Genomic DNA, 26,889 nt, shown 5'->3' on the forward strand with positions numbered 1-26,889 from the left:
ATGCCAGCGATGAATAGAGGCCATCTATATCTGAACTCCATTGAAGGGCAATCATATGAGATCATAAAGAACACTTACAGTAGCCTTTGAATCTTTCTACAGTGACAACCCTTAGAAATGGTACAGTGGTAACTTCCCACCTTTGTTGGAGCAAGTGAAGAGAAAGACATGGAGAGTATTCTGAACCTCCACCCACCCAGCTAGAGGAGGATAGGCTCCACCTCTTGAGTCTGCCTCCTCTGTCTCTTCCTCTGTATCTGCTGACTATTCAGGGGTTTAGAGCCTAGGTTCCTATACTTTACAACAAATGTATTTATAAAAAATGCTACACAAGTCAAATTGAATTGGACGTTATGAGGTGTCTTGGGATCAGATATTGTGTGCTGGGTATGGGTACCCTGAGGGCATCCCTCTACCAAATGTTTTTAGGAGGGGCTGGTCATGAGGCCAGGACCACAGGAAGGATGACCTGAGGAACTCGGGGTCAATACAGATCTGCAATAAATCACCTGAAATGTGCAAAAACAAAACACGCTCAACACAAACACCTAAAGCCCTGCTTCTCTTCCCCCAAGCTAAAGCATAGACTTTGCTTTTACAAAAACTAGAACAACTGTATTTGAGTTACTAAATTAGAATCTTGACTTGGACTGGATGGGGTTTATTTTCCCAAGGCAGAGTTCTGGCCATGAGGCGATGGGGAGATGGAAAGAGAAAAGAGCTTTCCAACGTGGCACTGTGACGTACCGACCAACCAAGCCCAGAAGACAATCCCAACCCGCCACAAGACAAATGAGAGGGGGAGGGAAAGAGGGAAGGGAGGAATGAGGAGAAAAACAGAGTGAGAGCGATGGAGAAAGAGAGGACTAAAGAGGAGGAGAGAGGAGAGAGGATCAGATAGGGAAAAAAGAGCGTTCTCTTCTCGCTGCAAAAGACGAGACTTACCGAAGGCACATATTGCTTGAATTAAAAAGGCAGGGGAGGAGAAGGAGAGAAAGAAAAAGGATTTGCATTCTTTTCCATTGAGGTCAGTGTTTTGCTACCTCCCTGACTGGTTTGCCTGGCCTGAACGGGGAGCAGTGGCTTCCACATCAGAGCTGAGATCCTCCTTCCCCCTATCTGATGACGTGACTACACTTTCCCTGTCATATAGACTGCTTATGCCATATTCAGTGTCACAATGGTGTAGACCCTAGAAGTCCCTGATCAGGTACTGTGATGGTGGTATTTAGCTGAAGATGTCACTGATTGGTGTAGATTCATATTGTCCCTCCCCTATCCCCTATATATTTCAGTGTACCTTTTCTGTGACTTACGTCTTTGCCCTAACTTATCAGTGCTGGATAGGTGAAAGAAAGAACAAACCATGGCTACAACGCCATCTCTCCTATCAGTCAACTTTAGCCATATTGATTTTGTTGTATTTATTATGTATTTTTTGGAAAACAATAAGTAGACAGATAAAACAGACACCCAGTGATGGCATCACCACCATATGGAAGATATTTATGTATTTAAGTGCCAGGGTGGAATGCCACTCCCCCACTGCATTGCCAATTGCCGAATTCTCTGGACGCCTCTTCCGGATAGCTAAAAATGCATCTGCGCATGTGCAGGATTCTCTATTTTTTTTCAGCACAGATTTTTTTTCGCAGCCTTTTATAGTTTTTTTTTTCCCTCAAAAGCTCCACATTTATTGGGCACAATAAATATAACAATGGTTATCGTTCCCTTTTTGAAGAATTGAAGTGAAGTCATTTCTCTTTTGTTTGAACTCCACACATTTATTGTGCTTGCAGGGCAATACAGTTGTATTATTCATATCCTACAAGTTTGTTTTTAGCCATGGCTAGTATGGATGGATTGAGTTGGAATGTGCCATAGATGAGGTAGGTATAGCAGGTATCCTCTTACCTGATAACAGTACAAAATTATGTGTACCCCTTAAGTACGGGGTGCCAAAGTGATTGATGGTAAACAGATGGATGCGCCCCTCCCCCCATATATACCAGGGTGCCCCCCTCCCCCCACATTTACAAAAATCTATATACCCCTATACCATTTTCATAGACCGGAATTCCACCTGGATTTGGTGATTGCCGGCAAACAGAATGGGGCAGCAATACAGTAGTGAGTGTTTGGACTTGCTTTCCCAGAGCTCAGTCACTTACACTCTTAATCTCCCCCATGTTAGATCTTTGCATTAGACCCAACCCCCACAATCCTTAAATTAACACAGGCAACCATCTGGGTTCATCCTCTTTTTACTTTATTCCCTCTCTTTTTCTCTCTGCCCAGACTCCTCCTCTCGCTCGCTCTCCCTCTCTTCTCCCTCACTGTCTGCCTTTCTGAACCCCTCACTCCCAGTCTATCTGAACCTTGATCCAACTAATCACACACTTTAAAAATATATATTTTACCCCTCTCTCTCTCTCTCCCCTCCTCTGATTCCTCTTTTTTATTCTGTTTTTTTCCTTCCTTTTGTGCTATCACTTCCAGACTGCACCTCTTTGTCAATCTTTCCATTACTCTTCCCTCTACATTACTCAAGTTACCTTTCTCTCTTTTTTTGTCCTTCCCCAATCTCCATATTTCATGACTGTAATTGCATTCTGACTGTAATTGCATTCTGACTGTAATTGCATTCTTGCTCGTTTCTCTTCATCTGCCATATTCTCCTCTGAGTTAATTTGAATCATTTCACCCCAATCTTTCTTCCTCACTCTATACCATCTTTCTCTCTCACACTCATGACTACATGTATAAGCCAACAGTCAAGTCAATCATGAATCCCCTCTTCCTCTCCATTTCCCAAACCCCCCCCCATCAGAATGAGTTATAGCCTGATGCACTGCAGTGGTGTGTGTGGCATGTGGTCCACAGTCCCTGTGACTCAGAGGCACACTGCAGTGGGCACCTCCTATCTCCAAGCCCTCTCTCCCAGGGTCCTCAACTACAACACAGGCAGGCAGCCGCATGGCTTCCAGGGGAAGTCTCCCCCTTAAGAACTGATCCATGGTCAGATTTGGGATGTATATTTCATGGTCGCAGTTATGTCTGAGTTAAGGTATGCTGGTTATAGGGACGATGTGTAACCCGGAGCCAGACACATGTACAGGGCACAATGGAGACTCCCCTGGGCCCCTCTACGACAAGTCCCAGTGGGCTTTGACTGTTTACAAAGACAGATATGGAGCCATGGGGTTAGTGTTACAAACCAGAAGATCCAAACAACCCTCTGAGGGAAAATACTTATGTCTATGGCCACCCAATTCAAACATTCTGTATGTGATTGGATGAATGTGCTTTTAAATTTGATTAGCTCACACTGAAAGAAAGGTTAAGCACAGAACAGAGTCTGAGATTCAGTGCTGCTACTAGAGCAATCTTAACATTATCACAGCAGCAGCATAGGAGGGAAGAGTAAATGTGGGTAAATGTGTTTTGCAGGCCCAGTGTTACGTTTCTGCAGAGTGAATCATGACCAAACTCACACAGAGACCTCAAGGGAACAGCCAATCAGGAAACGAAGAAAAAAACTACAGCAACCCCAGACTACATTTCCCTCCCTCTCCCCCACTTCTGTTACTCCCTTTTTCTCCCTCTCGTTCCCATCCTTCTGTCTGGTTTTCTCTTTCCGTCTCTCTACTATTCTCTAGCCTCTATCATGGTCTCTTTTGTTTAGTTTGGAATTAGTTTTTGTCATTCTTTGTCTCACTTCACGCCTACCATCTAATGTACATGTATGTATTTCTGCTGTTATCATTTCTTACTCTAACTTGGTGTTTGCTCTCTCTTCCCCCTCTCTCTGCCTCCCTCCCTCTCTACCTCCCTCCCTCCGTCTCAGTGTTCTCTTGGCAGGCAGTGTAGAGCCGTGGGCTGTGTGGGTAGCATGCTCTGTTTACAAGGGGAAGTCTTGAGTGCTGCACCAAGGACCTCCTACCTGCACAAACCAAAACAGGAAGTGGGTGCTTGTCATTCCACAAAAGGGAAGGGGCTACATTTACATTTACATCATTTAGCAGACGCTCTTATCCAGAGCGACTTACAAATTGGTGCATTCAACTTATGATAGCCAGTGGGACAACCACCTTTTTTTTATGGGGGGGTGGGGGAGAGTGGGGGTAGAAGGATTACTTTCTACTATTCCAGGTATTCCTTAAAGAGGTAGGGTTTCAAGTGTCTCCGGAAGGTGGTCAGTGACTCCGCTGTCCTGGCATCGTGGAGGAGCTTGTTCCACCATTGGGGTGCCAGAGCAGCGAATAGCTTTGACTGGGCTGAGCGGGAACTGTGCTTCCGTAGAGGTAGGGGAGCTAGCAGGCCAGAGGTGGATGAACGTAGTGCCCTCGTTTGGGTGTAGGGTCTGATCAGAGCCTGAACGTAAGGAGGTGCCGTTCCCCTCATTGCTCCGTAGGCAAGCACCATGGTCTTGTAGTAACTGCAAGCCTCAACTGGAAGCCAGTGGAGTGTGCGGAAGAGCGGGGTGACATGAGAGAACTTGGGAAGGTTGAACACCAGACGGACTGTAGCGTTCTGGATAAGTTGTAGGGGTTTAATGGAACAGGCAGGGAGCCCAGCCAACAGCGAGTTGCAGTAATCCAGACGGGAGATGACAAGTGCCTGGATTAGGACCTGTGCCGCTTTCTGTGTAAGGTAGGCTTGTACTCTGCGAATGTTGTAGAGCATGAACCTGCAGGATCGGGTCACCGCTTTGATGTTAGCGGAGAACGAGTGTTGTCCAGGGTCATGCCAAGGTTCTTTGCACTCTGGGAGGAGGACACAAGGGAGTTGTCAACCGTGATGGCGAGATCATGGAGCGGGCAGTCCTTCCCCGGGAGGAAGAGCAGCTCCGTCTTGCCGAGGTTCAGCTTGAGGTGGTGATCCGACATCCACACTGATATGTCTGCCAGACATGCAGAGATGCGATTCGCCACCTGGTTATCAGAAGGGGGAAAGGAGAAAATTAATTGTGTGTCGTCTGCGTAGCAATGATAGGAGAGACCATGTGAGGATATGACAGAGCCAAGTGACTTGGTGTATAGAGAGAATAGAAAAGGGCCTAGAACTGAGCCCTGGGGGACACCAGTGGTGAGAGCACGTGGTGCAGAGACAGATTCTCGCCACGCCACCTGGTAGGAGCGACCTGTCAGGTAGGACGCAATCAAAGAGTGAGCAGCGCCAGAGATGCCCATCTCGGAGAGGGTGGAGAGGAGGATCTGATAGTTCACAGTAACAAAGGCAGCGGATAAGTCTAGAAGGATAAGAGCAGAGGAGAGAGACTTAGCTTTAGCAGTGTGGAGAGCCTCCATGACACAGAGAAGAGCAGTCTCAGTTGAATGACCAGTCTTGAAACCTGACTGGTTTGGATCAAGAAGGTAATTCTGAGAGAGATAGCAGGAGAGTTGGCTAGAGACGGCACGCTCAAGAGTTTTGGAGAGAAAAGAAAGAAGGGATACTGGTCTGTAGTTGTTGACATCGAAGGGATCGAGTGTAGGTTTTTTGAACTGGGTGCAACTCTCGCTCTCTTGAAGACGGAAGGGACATGGCCAGCAGTCAAGGATGAGTTGATGAGCGAGGTGAGGTAAGGGAGAAGGTCTCCGGAAATGGTCTGGAGAAGAGAGGAGGGGATAGGGTCAAGCGGGCAGGTTGTTGGGCGGCTGGCCGTCACAAGTCGCAAGATTTCATCTGGAGAGAGAGGGGATAAAGAAGTCAAAGCATAGGTTAGGGCAGTGTGAGCAGGACCAGCGGTGTCATTTGACTTAATAAATGAGGATCGGATGTCGTCAACCTTCTTTTCAAAATGGTTGATGAAGTCATCCACAGAGAGGGAGGGGGAGGAGGAGGAGGATTCAGCAGGGAGGAGAAGGTGGCAAAGAGCTTCCTAGGGTTAGAGGCAGAGGCTTGAAATTTAGAGTGGTAGAAAGTGGCTTTAGCAGCGGAAACAGAAGAAGAGAATGTAGAGAGGAGGGAGTGAAAAGATGACAGGTCCGCAGGGAGTCTAGTTTTCCTCCATTTCCGCTCGGCTGCCCGGAGCCCTCTTCTGTGAGCTCGCAATGAGTCGTCAAGCCACGGAGCAGGAGGGGAGGACCGAGCCGGCCGGGAGGATAGGGGATATAGAGAGTCAAAAGATGCAGAAAGGGAGGAGAGGAGGGTTGAGGAGGCAGAATCAGGAGATCGGAGGGAGAAAGATTTAGCAGAGGGAAGAGATGATAGGATGGAAGAGGAGAGAGTAGCGGGAGAGAGAGAGAGCGAAGGTTGCGACGGCACATTACCATCTGAGTAGGGGCAGAGTGAGTAGTGTTGGAGGAGAGCGAGAGAGAAAAGGATACAAAGTAATGGTCGGAGACTTGGAGGGGAGTTGCAGTGAGATTAGTAGAAGAACAGCATCTAGTAAAGATGAGGTCAAGCGTATTGCCTGCCTTGTGAGTAGGGGGGGACGGTGAGAGGATGAGGTCAAAAGAGGAAAGGAGTGGAAAGAAGGAGGCAGAGAGAAATTAGTCAAAGGCAGATGTAGGGAGGTTTAAGTCACCCAGAACTGTGAGGGGTGAGCCATCCTCAGATAAGGAACTTATCAAGGCGTCAAGCTCATTGATGAACTCTCCAAGGGAACCTGGAGGGCGATAAATGACAAGGATGTTAAGCTTGAATGGGCTAGTGACTGTGACAGCATGAAATTCAAATGAGGCGATAGACAGATGGGTCAGTGGAAAAAGAGAGAATGTCCACTTGGGAGAGATGAGGATTCCTGTGCCACCGCCGCGCTGACCAGATGCTCTCAGGGTATGCGAGAACACATGGTCAGACGAGGAAAGAGCAGTAGGAGTAGCAGTGTTTTCTGTGGTAATCCATGTTTCCGTCACCGCCAAGAAGTCGAGGGACTGGAGGGTAGCATAGGCTGAGATGAACTCTGCCTTGTTGGCCGCAGAACGGCAGTTACAGAGGCTGCCAGAGACCTGGAACTCCACATGGGTCGTGCACGCAGGGACCATCAGATTAGAGTGACAACAGCCACTTGGTGTGAAGCGTTTGTATGGCCTGTGCAGAGAGGAGAGAACAGGGATAGACAGACACATAGTTGACAGGCTACAGAAAAAGGATACAATAATGCAAAGGAGATCGGAATTAAATGAACTAAACATCTGGGAAAGCGAGAGAGCGGGACCTCCCTCACTTACATTTCACTGAAACACTCAAATATAATGCTCCCACCTTCCACTTGAAATTATAATTGTTGTAAACTACAGCGGTTCAATGTTTTCTAGGAATAGACTCTAACTTAGTTTATTCAGCTAGCTAACTTGGTACAGTATTCTTCTGTGAAAACCGTCCAGGGCACCGAATCCTATGACACCATAGCCAACTAGCATGCCAGCCTCCAATAACACGGTTTAGCACCATTACTCGGTTACAACAAACCACCACTGTGTTAACACGCCAAGCAGATCATTTTTGTCCATGTCTAACGTTGTGTAAAGTTTTGGGTTAGTTTTGACAGTTTGAGTGAGTACGTCGTCAACTTATTCAGCCAGTTAGTTAGCTAGAATAGTTAGCATACTAGCTAGCCATTGCTCTCTGCCAACGAACCAACCCCTCCTCCGATGGCACGAACACACAGAGAGAGCCAAGCTAACGTTAACTAGTCACCCATGTCCCGAATTCCCTTGAATGACTCTGGTTACCAGTATGTAAAAACAAAACAAAAATAAATGTAGGTTATAACTTACCCTTAGTAGCTACTGTTAGCCAGTTAAGTGCAAAGCTAGCCACTGAATCGATTCAGCCAGTTCGCGTCTGTCCCAACGGAGAGAAAGCGTCTCCAAATATTAAAGCTAGGTCGTTCCAGCTATTGTTTAGTTAGCTATCCAGGTAGCAACAAGCTAGCTACATTTCGAGTACAGTAGCTACTAACTACCTAACGTTAATGCTTCAGATAATGAGGTTAGAAAATCAGCTGAATGGTAGGTAGCTAGCTGGCATAATTACAGGTACTCTTAAGCGTGAAATAACATTGGAAACAACTATCCTCAGTTGCTAATAGTTACCAGTAGCTACCCGCTAGCTAGATAGCTTTATTGGTCCAGGTAGTGGGTTAGCTAGCCTCGTGCTTCACCGGGCTCAGCCGAATACAATACTTACCTACAATAATTACCTACAATAACCTACAATAACTACCTAGATAAACTACCTACAATACCTAACTACAATCTAAATACATGGTTTAAGCTTTACTCAACACCATATAAGCCAAGCTTACCTCCCGCCAGAGAGAGACACAACCTCACCCGACGCTCACACTCCTTTTCTTTTCTACTATAATCATTTGTAAGAAAGGATTCACCATTTGATGAATTTCCAACATAACTTCATACAATTATAGAGTACATGACAGTGATGGATTACTGTAATGAGCACTCTTTCACATAGTTTGTTTTGGTCAGCTGAGTCATAAAATTTGGTAAAGAATCAACAATTGTATCTTGGGTCTTGGGTATTAGAATGGGTCTTCTATTTTTCAACATACACAGTGAGGTAATAATGTACCCATCCGGATCACCAACAGCTAACCCCACATCTCTAAACCATCCACAAATACTTAGCATTACAAATTCTTCAGCTTGTCAACGTTTCGGTCGTGTCAAAACCCAAAGTGGTAGTTTTACACAATACTTAGGCGTTCTGTATGCAACGTCTGTTTGTTTTTTACAGCTGTGCCAAACACTGCTTTTGCAAATGTGTGACATTATGTACTGGGCAAAAATGTGCATTTTTATGAACACCAAATTCCTTTGGGGTAAGGTCTGTCATTTCTGAAAAAGACTCTTGGAACAATAATTAGAGCTTTTGGAGAGAAGGGGGCTTGTTCACACATGGTATAGGCCTAATACTCTAAAATGGTGAAAACCCAGCTAGCACATTTGGTTTCTTGGAAGTTGTGGGAAAGTACGTTTTTGGTTTCCCATTGGTTCTGGGAAAGAACATAATGTTTTTAAATGGAAGTAAAAAATGTGCCTGGGAACATTCATTTTTAGGTTGCAGGGAGGTTCTGAGAACATTTTACTATGGTTCCCTGAATAATGTCCTGGGAGGTTTTATTAACATTCTGAGAAGACTTAATAAAACTTCCAACTTACTTTTACTGTTTTGCACTCCAAGCACAGATAGGACACATGGAAATGAATAATCCAAACACATTTATTTTTTATTGTGGCATCAATGAGATTCAAACCAATAATCTCCTGTTTTCTATCCTGCGCCACCAGGATGGAGCTAGAATGCCATGTTTTTTTGTTAGTTTTTTACTCATACAAAGCTGTTCATTTTAGTCTATTCAAACAGACCCCATTTCAAATTAAACAAGCACTCATTAAGATCTGGTGTGGCCAATTAGTGGTGTGGCCAATTAGTGGGGCGGCCAACGCACCTGAAGACACTTAACAAGATAGAGGATAGAGAGAGTTTGGTTGATGCTGAGAAGAACGGAATGTATATGTTTTTAAATAACGTTCTTAGAACGTTCTCCAAACGTTACTAAAGTGTTCTTGTGGTTTTTATGGAAAGTTTTCTTAATGTTCTCGGAACTATTTGAGAACATGACTTTAAATAGAACCATGAGGAAACCTGGTGGAAACAGTATGCTAAAGTATTGAAATTCCCATAGTAGAAAGTATTTTCTTAACGTTCTCTGAACTATTAGAGAACATTCCCAATGTCAAAACAATTATAGAATATTCCTAGAACATTACCAAAATTGAAATTAAATGTAACCAACTTTGAATTTTTACGAAATGTTCTGTTAAAGTAATGAAATACCAAGAAAATATAGTTTTTTTTTGTTGAGTTCCTTCAATGTGCTGAGAATGTTCCAAAGCCAACCCAGCTAGCAGATAACGTTCTGAGAACCATCTTTTTCTTAGAGCTTGGTGAGAGCATGGTTGTCCTATGGTTATTTTGCATACAACGTTCTGGGAATGGTGCAGGATAGTTGCTTGAATTTTGAAAATTCTCAGCACATTTAAGGAACTTGGCAAAATAACTTTAACAGAATGTTTCCTTAAGTTCAAACATGGTTACATTGAACAAAATGTTTGGTAATGTTCTTGGATCGTTCTCCAACTGGTTTGACATTGGGAATGTTCTCAAATAGTTCAGAGAACCTTAAGAAACAACACTCTACTGTGGGTATTTCAATACCTCAGCATAGTGTTTCCAACAGGTTTCCTCATGGTTCTGTTTAACCTCTTAAGGATCGGACCCTTAAAAAAATAAAAAAATCGCCTAAAATGACATACCCAAATCTAACTGCCTGTAGCTCAGGACCTGAACCAAGGATATGCATATTATTGATACCATTTGAAAGAAAACACTTTGAAGTTTGTGGAAATTTGAAATTAATGTAGGAGAATATAAGACATTAGATCTGGTAAAAGATAATACAAACAAAAAAAGCATGTTTTTTTTAATCATCTTTGAAATGCAAGAGAAAGGCCACAATATAATATTGCAGTTTACGCACAATTTAGATTTTGGCCTCTAGATGGCAGCAGTGTGTGTGCAAAGTTTCAGATTGATTTACATTTTACATTTTAGTCATTTAGCAGACGCTCTTATCCAGAGCGACTTACAGTTAGTGAATACATATTTTTTTATACTGGCCCCCCGTGGGAATCGAACCCACAACCCTGGCGTTGCAAACGCCATGCTCTACCAACTGAGCTACATCCCTGCCGGCCATTCCCTCCCCTACCCTGGACGACGCTAGGCCAATTGTGCGCCGCCCATGAGTCTCCCGGTCACGGCCGGCTGCGACAGAGCCTGGATTCGAACCAGGATCTCTAGTGGCACAGTTAGCACTGCGATGCAGTGCCTTAGACCACTGCGCCACTCAGGAGACTCATTGATCCAGTGAAGCATTGCAATACTGGACTGTTTTGTATCAAGTCTGCCCAAATGTGCCGAATTGGTCAATTGATACATTTTGAAGTATATATCTATAGAGATCATACAAAAATGATATGGTAATACAAAATGTAAGTTTACACACTCCCAGGAATGTCATACATGATGGATCATTAGCTTATACACTACCTTTCACAGATCTAGATGGCCGGGCGGGGTGGGTGTGGAGCCAGAGACAGCAGGGGTTCAAACTGTAGAACCCAGTTCCTACATTTGAATATAAAAATTGTTTTTATCAAACAAAACTATGCTACATTTTATCTCTGGGACCCTTAGGATGACAAATCAGAGCAAGATTACTGAATGTAAGTACATTATTTACCTTCAGAGGTGAATGTACCAAACCAGTTGCCGTGATACTTTTTTTGTTGTTGTGCACTCTCCACTCTCTTTTTTCACTGTAATAGCTACTGTAAATTGGACAGTGCAGTTAGATTAACAAGAATTTAAGCTTTAGGACCCAGAGTTACCTCTGCTGCGGAGGATAAGTTAATTAGCATTACCAGCCTCAGAAATTGCAGTCCAAATAAATGCTTCACAGAGTTCAAGAAACAGACACATTTCAACATCAACTGTTCAGAGGAGACTGTGTGAATCAGGCCTTCATGGTCGAATTGCTGCATAGAAACCACTACTAAAGGACAGCAATAAGAAGAAGAGACTTGCGTGGGCCAAGAAACATGAGCAATGGACATTAGACCGGTGGAAATTTGTCCTTTGGTCTGGAGTACAAATTGGAGATTTGTGGTTCCAACCACTGTGTCTTTGTGAGACGCGGTGTGGGTGAACGGCAGGTAGCTTTGTGGTTAAGAGCATTGTGCCAGTAACCGAAAGGTTGCTGGTTCTAATCCCCGAGCCGACTAGGTGAAAAATCTGTCTGTGCCCTTGAGCAAGGCACTTAACCCTAATTGCTCCTGTAAGTCGCTCTGGATAAGAGTGTCTGCTAAATTACTAAAATAAATAAAAAATGAACGGATGATCTCCGCATGTGTATTTCCCAGCATGGAGGAGGAGGTGTTATGGTGTGGGGAATGCTTTGCTGGTGACACTGTCTGTGATTTATTTAGAATTCAAGGAACACTTAACCAGCATGGCTACCACAGCATTCTGCAGCGATACAAACCATCCCATCTGGTTTGGGCTTAGTGGGACTATCATTTGTTTTTCAACAGGACAATGACCCAACACACCTCCAGAATGTGTAAGGGCTATTTTACCAAGAAGGAGAGTGATGGAGTGCTGCATCAGATGACCTGGCCTCCACAATCCCCCGACCTCAACCAAATTGAGATGGTTTGGGATGAGTCGGACCGCAGAGTGAAGGAAAAGCAGGCAACAAGTGCTCAGCATATGTGGGAACTTCTTCAAGACTGTTGGAAAAGCATTCCAGGTAAAGCTGGTTGAGAGAATGCCAAGAGTGTGCAAATCTGTCATCAAGGCAAGGGTGGCTATTTGAAGAATCTCAAATATAAAATATTTTGATTTGTTTAACACTTTTTTGGTTACTACGTGATTCCATATGTGTTATTTCATAGTTTTGATGTCTTCACTATTATTCTACAATGTAGAAAATAGTAAAAATAAAGAAAAACCCTTGAAGGAGTAGGTGTTCTTAAACTTTTGACCAGTAGTGTACATACATACATACATTACATGTACAGATAAAAAAATACAGAAAATGAAACAGAAGGCATTTGAAACCAGTCTGGCACAAAGAGAAGATTCATGTGGGAGACAGGCCTATACACAATCTGTATACACACGTGCCATTTGCCACATAGAAGCTAAATATTTTTATAATTTAATTATAGGTAGCCCTTTTTCTTTTATTCCAGGCTTTATGTAAATATTCCGCAAACGGAAATACACAATGGACAAAAAAACATTTCAGTTTCTCCTCATCGCTCAGCCACATAATGCCAGGGTATATCTGGTGGGCTTTCTGGAATAAGAGCAAGCTTATATCGTGGTAAAAAGGGCAATAAAGGATTAAATTAGTTTCATTCTCTATTTCTTTGAGGTCACAATAGTTATATAGTTTTTTTCATATTGCATCAACAGTTGTTTTTTAATAATATCTATGTCTCCTTAATTTAGTTTTTGTACAGATGTTCATAGTCAGACTGTTGGAAAAGGTCAGACATTTCAGTTGCCCAGGCTCCCCCTATGGATAAAAACGCTACTGTCTATTCTGGCAATTGGCATAACCAACAGTCTATTCCAAAGTCTTACCATAAACGCCTTCCATCTCACCAAACAGGGTTCCCAGCCCATGTCCCCAGTTATTGCAAATATAGGTGCAAACTTATGGACACCTAAAAAGTAGCATACTGCTCTGTTATGGACATTTTCGTTTTTAAGATACCTCTTAGCACCCCACACTCCTGCTGAACAGTCCAGAACAGGACAAACGCATGTCTGATACAGTTTGGAATACGTAGCATAACCAATATCTTTGAGTGTTTTTGTTTTTCCCATAACTCCCCCAAAGAGCTCTACTTGCTGAGTCGGCCTGGACAGATGATCTTCATCAATAAAAATACCCAAATATTTATAATTGCTAGTAAACTCAATAATTTCTTCACCAAAACAAAACGGAAAAACACTTCTCTTAGTACCTGGTTTTCTAAAATGCATTATCTGTGTTTTTGTCTGGTTGATCATGAGTTTCCATATGTTGAACCAATTGACTGCACATAATAACATTTTCTGCAGGTCATGTTCAGTTTCTGCCCCGCAAAATAATATCATCAGCATATAAAAGGATACTTAGCATTTCATCATCATATCTTACTCCAATATTTAACTGTTTAATTTATTTTGCCAAATCATTAATAAACATAGCAAACAAAGTCGGTGATAAGGCTTCTCCTTGTTTTACACCTGAGGGTGTGGGAAACCAATCTGTACGATATTCATTAACATGCACACAAGCAATTGGTACTTTGTAAAGAGGCTGGATTGTGTGATAGAATTTCCGATCAATAACTGTCTTTAACAAACTGTAGGTTAAAAGATGCCTATATACAAAATCAAAATCTTTCTGGAAATCAATGAAACATGCAAAAGTAGGCTCATCTTTGTGTAATCTATTTCTGACTATTGTACAGACTGAGAAGATATGATCTATTCAGGCTCTGGATTTGCAGATAGAAATGTAAGGAACAGCGCTAACAGATTGAGTTGGTGATGAAAGTAACCCCTTACATGCATTGGCAGTTTTCCATTTCACCTCTTCCTGATGACCGTTAACATTGGAGCTGGATAAACTGATCCTAGATCTGTGCCACTGCCTAGTGTCAACTTCTCCCTAGAGACTTGACTTTCACAGTGCCCGTGCTCTGCTTGTTTTCTGTGGCAAGATGGCGACCACAGTGCGGCAGGGCCTTGTGATCTAGCTGAGGTCGCCAAATTAAAGGGCTACGGCGGCCCATAAAAGTATGGACGACATTGAATCGTCATCGCTATCCTCACACAAAAACAAAGACATCTCGCTGGAATAGAGGAGTAGAAAATGAGAGCGAGAGAGAGCTCGTGTCTTACACTCAGCAGGATGACTGGTTGTGATCAGTTTTGGGGTGGACATAAAAACAGCTTAGATTGACCTCAATAAGGAAGTAACAAAGCAGGGTCAATAAGTTAGCCAGCTTACTTTTATGTATATTTGGAAATAAGTCTGAGTTTAAGGTTGAGAGGAGAGCTAGAGGAGAGTTTAATAAAGCTTAAGGGGAGGCCGGGAAATGTATGTAACAAATCAAGTGAACCAGGAAATATGGAGTAATTTTACAGTACTTATTAAAGTTTGCAGGATAATTTATTCATTTTGCCTTTTGTAATAATCCTGTGCTCCTCAGTATCCTCATCGGTGTCCTCCCCTTTTCAACCTTTACTTCAAGCCACTCCCAACACAAATAAACGCTCAAACACACAGTTATTTTGGCAGTCCCCACAATGGCCACATCATGGCCCACCAACTCTCGCTCTCGCTCTCTTTCTTCCTATAGCCACTGTTAAGCCAGCAGACCTCAGGTCCAAGATGCTAGTGTTCAGTCTTTGACCCTAGGAAAGAGTGATTCATATTTCATTCTGCTTCTACACACATGCACACACACACGAATATCTGCTCTCTGGATCCAGATGCTCCTGTGAGTGGAGGGAAAAAAACATCTGCCACAGTGCAGGGGCGTCCCTATGCCTGATCGAAATACCTGCCTCTGTTTTTCCAATGGTCCCAGAGGAGCCAACCTGTTACTGTATCGTCCTCCATCTACATTTCCACCTGAAGTCGTTTGCCAGACAAAACTTTCCCTTCTCTCCCCCAGGGCAGAGTAATTGCAGTGGTAGTAGCTACCTGAAAAAGAGTTGAACATTCATGTAGAGCAAGGCTGACATTGTAGGCAGAGTCAAAATGAATGGAAGGGAAAGTACAGTAAAGGTAAAATCACATCAAATCAAAAGTGTAATGTTTGGATTCAGTCTTGTGTCAGGTGAATTGTTGTGTCCTCAACTTTGGTCTAAGAATTTGACCATAATCTTCAAACTGTTCCCTTTCAATTGCTACCATGCTTACGCATATACTTTTCATATTTCTTCTGTAAGAAACATTTAAGTTTAGCGCTTTCCATGTAGGCCAATTCCCACAAATGTAAAGGGTGAAAGCATACTCAGTTTTCAACATTTCACATACTATAAAACTATATTTTTTTGCATACCCAAAATGCCTACTATTTAGAACGCAAGATGGCGAAGTAGTGCAGTTGTGTTTTTATCGTCTGTCTGTAAATAGCCTGTAAATACCCTATTTTCGTACATTTTTCGTACATATTTCCCTATCAGACTTTTCATCCTTCTACAAGATATACTTTCCTGCAACCCGCCTCACTCAATGTGGAACGGATTCTATTATTGACTTACCTTTATCTAGAATCTAGAATCTCCAGTTGAAACTAGCTAGCCAGCTAACTAGCTACTTGCTATTTGCTATTAGCCACAGCTAGCGGTGTTTTCACCCAGAACATTGGATTTTTTTCCGCGGGATTAATTTTAATCACTGGACATTGATCACCGGATATTCGGCCAGTCTGCACAGCGCGTTATCGACCCAGAACATATCAGTTTTTCAGAGGAATCACTGATTCACTGGAACTTTAACTCCGGATTCATCGCTTCCAGCTGGCTACAACAAAACGGACGCTGTGGTCTGGCTAATCAACCTGAGCTAGGCCCATCTCCCGGCTATCTACCTCTCTATCAACCGGACGGGACCACATAGTATTGACACGGAGCCCCGCCGATCCTACACGACTGGTCTGCCGACGAAATCGTCTGATGTGGTTACGACGTAACCACGAAGATTCCATCCATCTGCTAGCCCTGGCCCGTTAGCACACGCTTACTCACTAAACTGAACTAGCTACTGGACTAGCTACTTGCTATTAGCCACAGCTAGCAGTGTTTCACCCAGAACATTTGATTTTTTTCCGCGGGATTAATTTTAATCACTGGACTTTGATCACCGGATATTCGGCCAGTCAGCACTGCGCGTTATCGACCCAGAACATATCAGTTTTTCCGCCGGAATCACTGGACCTTTAACTCCGGATTCTTCGCTACCAGCTGGCTACAACAAAACGGACGTAGCACACGCTAGCCGTGGCCTCTTACTCACTAGCACTTCACCACCGGACCTTATGATAACCCAGCTATACAGCTGATATCTGCTGGACTGTTCCTTTTTACGGTACTACATCCTGTTTATGTTTAGCCTCAGCCCAAACATGGTTAGTTTATTGTTGTTTCGGTTATTTCTAATTGTACTATATCACTGTAGACCCCCCAGCCTAGCTAAACCTGCCTTAGTTAGCTCCTTTGTCCCTCCACCCATACACTCAGAGACCGACTCAATTGATGCCTCTAGAGATACTATCTCTTTCAGTGTTACCCAACGCTTAGGTTTACCTCCACTTTACTCATATCCTTCCATATCCTTGTCTGTACATAATGCCCTGAATCTTTTCTATAACACCCGGAAATCTGCCCCCTTTATTCTATGTACCCAACGCACTAGAAGACCAGTTCTTAAAGCCTTTAGCCGTATCCTTATTCTAGTCCTCCTCTGTTCCTCTGGTGATGTAGAGGCTAACCCAGGCCCTGTAGCCCCCAGTATCACTCCTACTCCCCAGGAGCTATCATTTGTTGACTTCTGTAATCGCAAAAGTCTTGGTTTCTTGCACATAAATATCAGAAGTCTACTTCCTAAGTTTGAGTTATTCACTGCGTTAGCACACTCTGCCAACCCTGATGTTCTAGCAGTGTCTGAATCCTGGCTCAGGAAGGCCACCAAAAATTCTGAAATTTCCATCACCAACTATAACATTTTCCGTCTAGATAGAACTGCCAAAGGGGGTGGAGTTGCAATCTACTGTAGAGATAGCCTGCAGAGCTCTATCATACTATCCAGGTCTGTACCCAAACAGTTTGAGCTTCTACTTCTAAAAATCCACCTTTCCAGAAATAAGTCTCTCACTGTTGCCGCTTGCTACAGACCCCCCTCAGCCCCCAGCTGTGCCCTGGACACCATATGTGAATTGATTGCCCCCCATTTATCCTCTGAGTTTGTACTGCTTGGTGACCTAAATTGGGATATGCTTAATACCCCAGCCATCCTACAATCCAAGCTAGATGCCCTCAACCTCACGCAAATTATCAACGAACCTACCAGGTACAACCCTAAATCCTTAAACATGGGTACCCTCATAGATATCATCCTGACTAACATACCCTCTAAATACACCTCAGCTGTCTTCAACCAGGATCTCAGCGATCACTGCCTTATTGCCTGCGTCCGTAACGGGTCCGCGGTCAAACAACCACCCCTCATCACTGTCAAACGCTCCCTAAAACACTTTAGCGAGGAGGCCTTCCTAATTGACCTGGCCCAGGTATCCTGGATGGATATAGATCTCATTCCGTCAGTAGAGGATGCCTGGTTGTTCCTTAAAAGTAATTTCCTCTCAATCTTAAATAAACATGCCCCATTCAAAAAATACAGAACTAAGAACCGATATAGCCCCTGGTTCTCCTCAGACTTGACTGCCCTTGACCAGCACAAAAACATCCTGTGGCGTACAGCATTAGCATCAAATAGCCCCCGCGATATGCAACTTTTCAGGGAAGTTAGGAACCAATATACACAAGCAGTCAGGAAAGCAAAGGCTAACTTTTTCAAACAGAAATTTGCATCCTGTAGCACTAACTCCAAAAAGTTTTGGGACACTGTAAAGTCCATGGAGAATAAGAGCACTTCCTCCCAGCTGCCCACTGCACTGAGGCTAGGAAACACTATCACCACCGATAAATCTACAATAATCGAGAATTTCAACAAGCATTTTGCTACAGCGGGCCATGCTTTCCATCTGGCTACCACTAACCCGGCCACCAACTCTGCACCCTCTGCTGCAACTTGCCCATGCCCCCCCCGCTTCTCCTTCACACAAATTCAGACAGCTGATGTTTTGAAAGCGCTGCAAAATCTGGACCCCTACAAATCAGCTGGGCTAGACAATCTGGACCCTTTCTTCCTAAAACTAGCCGCCGAAATTGTCGCAACCCCTATTACTAGTCTGTTCAACCTCTCTTTCATAACGTCTGAGATCCCCAGAGATTGGAAAGCTGCCGCGGTCATCCCCCTCTTCAAAGGGGGTGACACTCTAGATCCAAACTGCTACAGACCTATATCCATCCTGCCCTGCCTTTCGAAAGTATTCGAAAGCCAAGTTAATAAACAGATCATCGACCATTTCGAATACCACCGTACCTTCTCCGCTATGCAATCCGGTTTCCGAGCTGGTCACGGGTGCACTTCAGCCACGCTCAAGGTCCTAAACGATATTATAACCGCGATTGATAATAGACAGTACTGTGCAGCCGTCTTCATCGACCTGGCCAAGGCTTTCGACTCTGTCAACCACCGCATTCTTATTGGCAGACTAAATAGCCTTGGTTTCTCAAATGACTGCCTCGCCTGGTTCACCAACTACTTCTCAGATAGAGTTCAGTGTGTCAAATCGGAGGGCCTGTTGTCTGGACCTATGGCAGTCTCTATGGGGGTGCCACAGGGTTCAATTCTTGGGCCGACACTTTTCTCCGTGTATATCAATGATGTCGCTCTTGCTGCTGGTGACTCTCAGATCCACCTCTACGCAGACGACACCATTTTGTATACATCTGGCCCTTCATTGGACACTGTGTTAACAAACCTCCAAACGAGCTTCAATGCCATACAACAATCCTTCAGTAGCCTTCAACTGCTCTTAAACACTAGTAAAACTAAATGCATGCTTTTCAATCGAACGCTGCTAGCACCCGCCCACCCGACTAGAATCACCACTCTCGACGGGTCTGACCTAGAGTATGTGGACAACTACAAATATCTAGGTGTCTGGTTAGACTGTAAACTCAACTTCCAGACTCACATAAAGAATCTCCAATCCAAAGTTAAATCTAGAATCGGCTTCCTATTTCGCAACAAAGCCTCCTTCACTCATGCTGCCAAACATGCCCTCGTAAAACTGACTATCCTACCGATCCTTGACTTCGGCGATGTCATTTATAAAATAGCCTCCAACACTCTACTCAGCAAATTGGATGTAGTCTATCACAGTGCCATCCGTTTTGTCTCCAAAGCCCCATACACTACCCACCACTGTGACCTGTACGCTCTTGTTGGCTGGTCCTCACTACATGTTCGTCGTCAAATCCACTGGCTCCAGGCCATCTATAGATCACTGCTAGGCAAATCCCCGCCTTATCTTAGCTCATTGGTCACCATAGCAGCACCCACCCGTAGTCTGCGCTCCAGCAGGTATATCTCACTGGTCATTCCCAAAGCCAACACCTCCTTTGGCCGCCATTCCTTCCAGTTCTCTGCTGCCAATGACTGGAACGAATTGCAGAAATCTCTGAAGCTGGAGACTCTTATCTCCCTCAATAACTTTAAGCATCAGTTGTCAGAGCACCTAACCGATCACTGCACCTGTACACAGCCCATCTGAAATTAGCCCACCCAACTACCTCATCCCTATATTGTTATTTAATTTGCTCTTTTGCACCCCAGTATCTCTATTTGCACATAATCTCTTGCACATCTAGCATTCCAGTGTTAATACTATTGTAATTATTCTGCACTATAGCCTATTTATTGCCTTACCTCCATAACTTGCTACATTTGCACACACTGTATATATATTTTCTGTTGTATTTCTGACTTTATGTTTTTTTTTACCCCATATGTAACTCTGTGTTGTTTTTGTTGCACTACTTTGCTTTGTCTTGGCCAGGTCGCAGTTGTAAATGAGAACCTGTTCTCAACTGGCTTACCTGGTTAAATAAAGGTGAAAAAAAAAAAAAAAAAAAGTAACGATATTAGGACACTGCCACTGTGTATCTATAATTATCTGAAGTTCAGGTTTAAGTTAATACAAACTTGGGATCTGGACAATGTGCCAAATACACGGAGTGTACAAAACATTAGGAAAACCTGCTCTTTCCATGACAGACGAATCCAGGTGAATCCAGGTGAAAGTTATGATCCCTTATTGATGTCACTTTTTATATCCACTTCAATCAGTGTAGATGAAGGGGAGGAGACAGGATATAGAAGGATTTTTAAGCCTTGAGACAATTGAGACATGTATCGTGTGTGTGCCATTCAGGGGGTGAATGTGCAGGACAAAACATTTAAGTGCCTTTGAAAGGAGGCAAAAGGGGGTGCAACTCAATATTAGGAAGGTGTTCCTAATGTTTTGTACACTCAGTCTATCTTGTATATAGTCCCTCTTAGAATGGTTGACTTTTAGATCAACAGCATTCACTCCTAACCAAGTGTCTTCAGTCAATGTGGAAATAGGGAATGAATGAACGAAAAGGAAATAAATTAGACAAAAGAAAGAAAGAAAGTGTAGCCTCAACTCTCTTCCAATGAGGAGTCATTTTCCGGGCTGAAGTGACGGATGCTTCTAGAAGCTGGAATGTGTCCAGAGGGCTAGGCTGTGTCCCAAATGGCACACTATTCCCCATGTAGCACACTACTTTTGAACAGGTCCCATAGGGCTCTGGTCAAAAGTAGTGCACTACAGTATGTAGGGAATAAGTGCTATTTAGGACGTAGTCCTACAGTATGCCAGAACAGCGTGGTCCCGGTCCAGGCCTGGGATTAGTGAGCTAGCTCCCATCTCTCATTCCTGGCCTGAAGCACCAGTGCCAACACTCTGTGTGGAAAATTGGCCTCCAAGAGATGAGAAGTTGGATGCACATTTTAGTACACTATTGAAGGATATTTTATTAAAAGCTGACAGTTTCTTGATTTGTGACATTTAGTTTTAAAAAATCCCAGATTCTGAAATCTAGATAAGCATTTAACTCAATTTGCAATTTGCAAAGGCACACTGACTGTTTGTATCAAATGCTAATTTCAAATGCTGCGAACAGTACACATGGGTTGTACAGTAAAAATGATATATAGCTTTGTATATTTTCATCAATTTGACATTGAAAGCAGTTTGACATAATGAAAGCAGTTTTTAAACTGAAATATGATACCTTCATACACACATCACAGCCCAAATTAATGGGAAATAAGACAATAACCAGCTAACTCCCGTAGGCAGCAGTTTACACATCTTCCACCCTCTAGTGTAGCTATGCATCCTGCCACTCTGAGGGGTGAAAGGTCATCTGCATACAGTGTTATATCTTTGTTTGTCATCACCGTTTTATGGCACGGCGGCACATGTTTGGCTTAACTGTAGGCTTGCTCCCCTAGCAGAATGGCATGTATTATGGACACACACCTGGACAAGGCCCTAGCTGGTTATTATGTACCACCTTGGGCATGCTCGCCTGCACATAGGAAGCTACGTGTGTTTTACAGGTTGATCCTATTACTCTTGTTAAACGTGGTGATCTACGTGGCTCACATGTCAAGACTTAGCCTACGTGGTCGACTTCAGAGGGCTAAATGAGTTCATGGCAGGAATACGGTGCAAGGAATGTTACATAATGTAGCCCCAAACTGTAGGCAGATGACTGATGGCATTTATTATATACCCTTATGTCAAATGTATCATTATGTGAAAGTCAGCCTTAATATTAAGTGTGGACTGTCAGTGTTATGTGCTGTTTGGGAAGACACATCAAAACACCAATCAACCGCAACACAGCCATATCAATTGACTGGACAATTGTTCTTTGATCTGTATGGAAGGATGGACACTCAATTCTAAGTATAGGGAAGACGAGCCACTATCAACTGTTAAGTGTTGTAGTGTGCATCTCAAATCGTTTAATTACTGTATCATAGAAGAGCTATTTGGACCTCGAAAAGAATATGAAAGTTCAACATTCCACCAAAATGCAGCTTTGATTTATCCTGCTTTGCCCTTACTTTCCAAGATCATTTTGCCACCAAAATAAAAATAATTAGCTTGATCAAAAAGACCCATAGGATCCTGCTTCCCTGCCTGCATGTGAATAGACCTTGAGTTGAAAATAACACAATGTAATTGTTTTCTCCACGTTTCAGCCTCAGACCAGGGAAGCCAGCCCAAAACCCTCTCAAAATACATCCCAAATTAGAGGATGTTGCCTGTGAGATCGGCTGGAAGTTTCTGCCTCACACAGATTACAGCGTTGGAGAGCGCCGAGGCTTCTAACCACTGGCCTCCCTTCCCTCCCTTCCTCTGCTCGGCTCACACTGGTGTCCTGCCAGAGAGAGAGAGAGGGAGGTGAGGGGCGGGGCACGGAAAGAGGGAAAGAGAAAGTGGAGGAGGACGACAAGAGAGAGGGGGACCGAGAGCTAGAGGGGAGAGAATGAGAGGCTCGTGAGGGAAATAATGAGGGAGGAGAGAGGATGGATGAAAGGAGGGATAAAATATGAGGAATGAGGCAGAAAGAGAAGGTGGTGAAGCATACGTTTTATTGGTTGAGAAAAACAGAGGTAAAGAATGTAAAATAATAGGGTAAAAGGGAAAATAAGTCGTTTATTTGCTCATTTCATATGTAAGTCATGCTTATGAAAAATCTTTGAATGTCAGGAATTTGAATTAGAGACTGAGAGTAAGTTGGAATAGTAAAGATGGAAAATAGAAGAGAGAGAGTGAGAAAATAAGTGAGTCCGACTCCTGTGATCCAGGCCATGCACTCACTATCTGGTCCCCGGTTTCTGAAAGGGAGAGCAGATGCTTTTCTCCTGAAGCTTAGCAGACAGACAATACCCAACACACACCACATACACACCATATACACACACATTTCTACAGTCACATGACTATGACCAATGTCCTGACAAAATGACGCAGAAATGGAATTACAAAATAAGCAAACACATGCTCTGACATACTTTCTCAAAATGCATGAAAAGCCCCACAATGAAAGCTTTTATTTCATTGGCTTGAATCATGAAACTTTCATCTGCATGCAGTGGCCTACATTGCAAGAGCCTATGGGCCTCAATGGTCTTGCTATACTGAACAAAAATATAAAACACAACATGCAACCATTTCAAAGATTTTACTGAGTTACAGTTCATATAAGGAAATCAGTCAATTGAAATAAATAAATGAGGCCCTAATCTATGGATATCACATGACTGGGAATATAGATACGGATACCTTTAAAAAAAAAAAAGGTAGGGGCATGGATCAGAAAACCAGTCAGTATCTGATGTGACCACCATTTGCCTCATGCAGCGTGACACATCTTCTTCACATAGAGTTGATCAGGTTGTTGATTGTGGCCTGTGGAATGTTGTCCCACTCCTCTTCAATGGCTGTGCGAAGTTGCTGGATATTGGCGGGAACTGGAACACGCTGTCGTACACGTCGATCCAGAGCATCCAAAACATTCTCAATGGGTGACATGTCTGGTGAGTATGCAGGCCATGGAAGAACTGTGACATTTTCAGCTTCCAGGAATTGTGTACAGATCCTTGTGACATGGGGCTGTGCATTATCATGCTGAAACGTGAGGTGATGGCAGCGGAGGAATGGCACGACAATGGTCCTCAGGATCTCATCACGGTATCTCTGTGCATTCAAATTGCCATCAATAAAATGCAATTGTGTTCGTTGTCCGTAGCTTATGCCTGCCCATACTATAACCCCACCGCCACCATGGGGCACTCTGTTCACAACATTGACATCAGCAAACCACTCACCCACAAAACGCCATACACGTGGTCTGCGGTTGTGAGGCCGGTTGGACGTACTGCCAAGTTCTCTAAAACAACATTGGAGGTGGCTTATGGTAGAGAAATGAACATTCAATTCTCTGGCAACAGCTCGGGTGGACATTCCTGCAGTCAGCATGCCAATTGCATGATCCCTCAAAACTTGAGACATCTGTGGCATTGTGTTGTGTGACAAAACTGCACATTTTACAGTGGTCTTTTATTGTCCTCAGCACAAGGTGCACCTGTGTAATGATCATGCTGTTTAATCAGCTTATTGATATGCCACACCTGTCAAGTGGATGGATTATCTTGACAAAGGAGAAGTACTCCCTAACATGGATGTAAACAAATTTGTGCAAAACATTTTAGAGAAATAAGCTTTTTGTGAGTTTGGAACATTTCTGGGTTCTTTTATTTCAGCTCATGAAACATGTTGCATTTATATTTTTGTTCAGTGTACTATATACAGTGGGGGAAAAAAGTATTTAGTCAGCCACCAATTGTGCAAGTTCTCCCACTTAAAAAGATGAGAGAGGCCTGTAATTTTCATCATAGGTACACGTCAACTATGACAGACAAATTGAGAGAAAAAAATCCAGAAAATCACATTGTAGGATTTTTAATGAATTTATTTGCAAATTATGGTGGAAAATAATTATTTGGTCACCTACAAACAAGCAGGATTTCTGGCTCTCACAGACCTGTAACTTCTTCTTTAAGAGGCTCCTCTGTCCTCCACTCGTTACCTGTATTAATGGCACCTGTTTGAACTTGTTATCAGTATAAAAGACACCTGTCCACAACCTCAAACAGTCACACTCCAAACTCCACTATGGCCAAGACCAAAGAGCTGTCAAAGGACACCAGAAACAAAATTGTAGACCTGCACCAGGCTGGGAAGACTGAATCTGCAATAGGTAAGCAGCTTGGTTTGAAGAAATCAACTGTGGGAGCAATTATTAGGAAATGGAAGACATACAAGACCACTGATAATCTCCCTCGATCTGGGGCTCCACGCAAGATCTCACCCCGTGGGGTCAAAATGATCACAAGAACGGTGAGCAAAAATCCCAGAACCACACGGGGGGACCTAGTGAATGACCTGCAGTGAGCTGGGACCAAAGTAACAAAGCCTACCATCAGTAACACACTACGCCGCCAGGGACTCAAATCCTGCAGTGCCAGACGTGTCCCCCTGCTTAAGCTAGTACATGTCCAGGCCCGTCTGAAGTTTGCTAGAGTGCATTTGGATGATCCAGAAGAGGATTGGGAGAATGTCATATGGTCAGATGAAACCAAAATAGAACTTTTTGGTAAAAACACAACTCGTCGTGTTTGGAGGACAAAGAATGCTGAGTTGCATCCAAAGAACACCATACCTACTGTGAAGCATGGGGGTGGAAACATCATGCTTTGGGGCTGTTTTTCTGCAAAGGGACCAGGACGACTGATCCGTGTAAAGGAAAGAATGAATGGGGCCATGTATCGTGAGATTTTGAGTGAAAACCTCCTTCCATCAGCAAGGGCATTGAAGATGAAATGTGGCTGGGTCTTTCAGCATGACAATGATCCCAAATACACCGCCCGGGCAACGAAGGAGTGGCTTCGTAAGAAGCATTTCAAGGTCCTGGAGTGGCCTAGCCAGTCTCCAGATCTCAACCCCATATAAAATCTTTGAAGGGAGTTGAAAGTCCGTGTTGCCCAGCGACAGCCCCAAAACATCACTGCTCTAGAGGAGATCTGCATGGAGGAATGGGCCAAAATACCGAAAACACAGTGTGTGAAAACCTTGTGAAGACTTACAGAAAACGTTTGACCTGTGTCATTGCCAACAAAGGGTAGATAACAAAGTATTGAGAAACTTTTGTTATTGACCAAATACTTATTTTCCACCATGATTTGCAAATAAATTCATAAGAAATCCTACAATGTGATTTTCTGGATTTTTTTTTCTCATTTTGTCTGTCATAGTTGACGTGTACGTATGATGAAAATTACAGGCCTCTCTCATCTTTTTAAGTGGGAGAACTTGCACAATTGGTGGCTGACTAAATACTTTTTTTTCCCACTGTATCACCTAACAAGTTTGTGAAACGTTCCAAACATCATGATGCGTCTCTAACAGGTGTGTGAAGTCTTCAAACACCTCAGCCTTTTCATGTGGAGGTATATTATGACTGGAGGACAAGGGAGTGTTTACCTATCTTCACCTGTTAACCAGGAACCTCCACTGGGTCAATTGTAAGGCAAACAACCCTAACCCTAAGACTCCTATCAGCTGGTTACAAATAAATGTTTGCTTTATATGTTCTGGTTAAAGTAACTAGCTAAAGAGCTTCAGCCTGTTAGATGGTCAAAGTGTTATGTCTGTCATCAGTACACAGGGTCTTCAAGACTGAATGGATCTAGAAAATGGCGAGTATCATGTAATACAATTACGGACAGGAGTAATCCACATCACTCTTTTCTTTCTCTCAGCGGTGAAATCTCTTTCACATTCCCCTGTATCTTTGGTGGAGTGGAAGTGTGCTGGGCCCATTACTGCTGAGACCGACTCTCTAGGGAGCAGTAAAACCGGATGACAAAAGCAGACGGCTGATTTTCCAGAGGCCACGGTGACATAAAGCAAAAGGACAGGGCCCATAGCAGAGGCTGCTTACAGGCAAGCAGCCGAGACCCTGCAAATCTTCGCCAGAGTGATGCTC

This window comes from Coregonus lavaretus, assembly GCF_964263955.1.
Source record: "Coregonus lavaretus genome assembly, chromosome: 2".
Lineage (NCBI taxonomy): Eukaryota > Metazoa > Chordata > Actinopteri > Salmoniformes > Salmonidae > Coregonus > Coregonus lavaretus.